Source organism: Tupaia chinensis, unplaced genomic scaffold, assembly GCF_000334495.1.
Source record: "Tupaia chinensis unplaced genomic scaffold, TupChi_1.0 Scaffold148235_1, whole genome shotgun sequence".
Lineage (NCBI taxonomy): Eukaryota > Metazoa > Chordata > Mammalia > Scandentia > Tupaiidae > Tupaia > Tupaia belangeri.
In genome coordinates this window covers 878-5,448 of record NW_006208085.1, presented here as the reverse complement: position 1 = coordinate 5,448, position 4,571 = coordinate 878, and the positions used below count along the sequence as shown (strand labels likewise).

Below are 4,571 nucleotides of genomic sequence, written 5' to 3'. Positions count from 1 at the left end.
GCCTATGAACATAGGCACTGAAATTTCATCTTGGACTCTGTCCTGAAAATTATGTCATTGATCCTGAGAGGAGAAGGTTTTCTTTAATTAGGGAAGAAAGTCTAATTTAGAAGATGTTAAGTTTGAGCTGGGCACATTGGTGCACACCTGTAATTCCTGCTATTCTGGAGGCTGACAGGAAGATCATTTGAACCCAAGAGTTCAAAGTTAGCCTGGACAACATAGTAAGAAACTGTCTCTAAAAATGAAACAAAACAACAAATTTGCTGAATATGAAGAGTCAATGAGGAATCCCAAGTGAGCGTGTTGGGTTTGACTCTGGAGCTGCAGTTGAAGGTTTGGTAGGCACCTGCGGAGGTGGGTTTGGGATATGATTGTGAGAAGGGCCAAATATGAGAAGTGAGAGGCTGAGGTGTGGTGTGGTTATACTTCTCTTAGTTGAACACTAACCTTCTCCTCTGCCACTAAAATCTCTGTGTTTTCTTGCTTTCACAAGACTTGCACTTTCCCTCTGTTTTTTCCTGGGCTCCTTCTGGACTTTCCCATCCAGCCATGAACAAGGTCAGCTGTATTAAAGACACATCTTTACACTTGGCATTTTAGAGTGTCCTTGGTTTATGGCTATCTCTCCCTGGACAGTTTCTTTCTTCTTTGCTCCCAAACCTGAGCATCAGAGTGTGGCCCTAGAAAGTCAGAGGTCCAGCAGACAAATGTCCCCTACAGACATGGCTCTGTACTTTCCACCTGCCACATCTCACAGCTGAGGGCCTACTTCTCATATGGCTGCCTCATGGCAGCCCACATCCTTCCTGGATGATTACTTCCATCCACCTCGCTTATCTGATTTCCTGCTTGTTAACATGTCCATTTCCAGTGGGCACATTCCTGACCCTGGGACTCATCCTGACATAAATGTATATGCTGCTCTCGTAGTTTTATTTATCCTTAAATGACTCAACATAATAAGCTATGATGTGTGTACTCTCCTTCCTCAAATCTCAAACTCTCACTAGCTCCACTGAGGGCACCTGACTTTGGACTTCCAGGAGGAGTTTGAACCATCTGACTATGGTGGTGTAGTGGACTGGTGAAAGGCACAGGCTCTGGAGCAAGACAGATGGGTTCAAATCTTACCTATGTCAGTTAGTAGTTAAAAACTACTGTCTTTACCTTCAAGTTTCAGTTGACTCATCTGTAACATGGATTCATCATGCCTATTACACAGATGTTTGCAAAGATCAAAGGAAATAACATATGCCATATATTTAGGACAGCACCTGGCAGAAACTTAGTGCTTAAAGGATGCTACTGCTGTGGGACCTGAAACCTTCGACATCTCTAAACCTCTCTGCCCCCAGTCCTTTTCTTCCCCTTTTGTCTCAGAGGAGGCCAATGCTCTTCTCTCATATGTCTTTATCCCACATCCTTCCACCAGCAGTGTGCCCCAGCATGGACAGAAAAATCAAGCCAGACATTTCCCCTTCCCATAGGCCTACTACCTCAACTTGCAGCAGATGGAATGTGAAAGCAACCCTAAGGATTGCCAGAAAGCATTAGGTATTTAGATCTGTAGTGGGTGAGAGACTTACCCCACCAAAGCTATTCCCTCTTAGGCTTCTTTGTTGGCTCTTAATTGCCTAGCCATTAAATATTATGGCAACAGAAAAATGCATTCTCTAATATTTGACAAGCAACCTTCCAGCTGCATTTGAATTTTAAGATCTGCCTGTCAATTTTTACCAAAAAGGCAAGTAGGATTTTATAGGAATTGCATTGAGTCTGTAGATTAACTTCGGAGGCATTGCCATCTTAACAATATTGTCCTTCAATCCATGGATAAACGATGTCTTTCCATTTATTTAAGTATTATTAAATTTCTTTCATATTTTGTAGGTTTTTGGTATATAAGTCTTGTTCTTTTGTTAAACTAAAAATAATTGGCTAATAGGTGAGTACTCTCACCTCAGAAAGTTGGGGTTAGGTGTGGTGGTTAGAAAGCATCTTTCAAAGGAGATGGCCACTGAAATCACTTCTCCATTCTCCTCTTGAGATTTTAGGCAGGCATGCACATGTGCCTGGTGTGTTTCTCAAGCCTCCAGGTCTGGGACTTGCACTGCGCAATCAGCCACATGAGATCCAGCCACCTTAACTGCCATACCATTACTGGCCATTTTATTTGGTTAAATTTATTTCTAAATATTTTATTATTTCTGATGCTATTTTTTTTTGGGGGGGAGAGGTTTTTGCTGTAGGGCATGTGCACTCGCCAGAGAGACAGAAAGTGAGAAATCGCCCCCCAGGGGGAATGGCTATGCTGCAATCCCTTCTCCTCCATTCTCCTCCCTGGATCTTGGGCATGCACGCACATGTGCCCAGTGTGAGTTTAAGCCACTGGGTCCGGGATGTGAACCGCGGCCTACTACATGGGAGTCCAGCGACATAGCCATTACTCTAACTGCTGGTCCCTCTGATGACATTTTAAATAAAGTTTTAATTTCACTTTTTTACTTGTTTATTGCTAATGTAGAGAAGTAAACTTGATTTTGGTATATTGATCTTATTTCCTGAATCCTTGCTGAATTTTTTCATTAGCTATAATAATTAGTTTGTAAACTTCTTTGGCATTTATAACTTTAAATTTACCTCTAAGCACTGCTTTAGCTGCACCTGATAATTTTTTTGGGGGGGAAAGAGGTTTTTGCTACAGGGTGTGTGTGCTTGCCAGAAAGACAGAGACAGTGAGACAGAAAGTGAGAAATCACCCTCCGGGGAGGGATGTCCATACTGCAATCCCTTCTCCATTCTCCTCTTGGGATCTTGGTCATGTACACACACACACCTAGTGTGAGTTTAAGCCACTGGGTCTGGGACTCAAACCACAGTCAACTACATGGTAGTCCAGCGACATAGCCATTTTGTCAACTACTGGTCCCATGTCTGATAAATTTTAAAATGCCGTGTTTTTATTTTCATTCAAAGCATTTTCTTATTTCCTTTGTGAGTTCTTCTTTGACCCATTAGTTATTTAAGAGTGTATTGTTTAATTTCCATACATTAGTGAATTTCCCAAATTTCCTGCTGTTGATTTATAATTTAATTTTGTTATGGTCAACTTTGTATGATTTCAATCCCTTCAAATTTGTTAAATTTGTTTTATGGGAAAATGTTCTCTTTGCACAGAGCTCTATTTCATAAATGCTTAACACTTCTACTTGGATACCTCAGAGAAACTTGAAACTAGCAAGTGCAAGATCACACTCATGACACCCTATTCCCCAATCACTCCTCTTTCAGTATTTCCCATCTCAGTGAAGGTACCACTGTCTTAGGTTTTTGGCTAGAAACCCAAGATCATCCTCAGTATCTCCCTGTCTCTTTCTTTCAATCATCAATTTATTACTGAATCCAGTTGACTTTACTTCTATAGATCTCTTGAATCCATCCACTTCTTTCCATCTCCATTGCCAGTGCCACAGTCTAAGCTATTACTGTGTCTTACTGAAACAAGTACAATTTTCCTTAGTCCAAGTTATCACCATCATTATAGGAACTACTACAAATTTCCTACTAACTGGTTTCTCGACCTCTACTTTTGCACCCTTCCAATCCATTTTTGATATAACCTGTTTCTATTTTGAAAATATACTGATATTTTCAACTTTTTGCTTAAAATCCCACTGTATTAGGAAAAGACTAAACCTCAATATGGCCTACAAGGATTTGCATACTCTTGTTCCTTCTTATTTGGTCCTATTGCTTTCTGCCTTTCAGCCACACTGATCTGCTTTTAATTTCTTGACTATGTTGTCCTCCCTCATGTATATGCTACTCCCTCTGTTTGGAATGACCAGATTTGTACAGTGGCAGTATCGTAGCCAATGAGGTTTATCCGAGGCGCGATTATTGCCAATTGAAAACTTTTCCCTCTGTTTGGAATGACCCTCCACCTCTCCACTTAGTTAATCCTTTGTATTCTTTTGATTTCTTTAAAACCCTTCCTCAGGGAAGGCCCATACATGAGTCTGCTTTTATATGTGCTAGTATGGTTCCTTAATAAATGCTAGTCTTTTGCAAACTCTGTAAGGAAGGAATCCTGTCTGTGTTTGTTTACTATGGGTAGTAACCCTGGCACCTGTCAGTGCATGGCCAGAGAAGTGTTCAATGAATATTCAATGAATACAAAGACCAATCCATCCATCTCAGTTTCAGTCTTTGCCTTGGATCTCCTGCCCATCCCAGCTTCAGAGTAGAACTCCTGCCAGACTCACCTCAAGGTCTCCAGGAGGCTGCAAGGGCGTCTCAGCATCTCACAAAGACTCTGCACTGCAGAGTAGCTCAGCAAGTTTCCACTAAGATCCAGTTCCTTAAGGCTTCTGGCATCCCCAAGATTGGAGAAGAGAATCTTCCAAAAGGCATCTGTGACTGGGACCCACATGAGCCTGAGAGAGAAAGAGGTTAAGGGAGATGTAACCTGTGTGTATGTGTCTGAGGTACATAATTCTGTACAACACAGTGTGGCTCTGTTCGGCTGAGTACCAGGTTGCAACAAGCAGTTGCAACCTAGGACTAGC

The 4,571-nt window shown here is 41.6% G+C and overlaps 1 pseudogene; it reads left to right on the top strand.

The window, feature by feature from the left end:
* The first annotated feature begins 3,849 nt into the window (after positions 1-3,849).
* Positions 3,850-4,005, top strand: LOC114006480 (uncharacterized; annotated as a pseudogene).
* Positions 4,006-4,571: the final 566 nt, after the last annotated feature.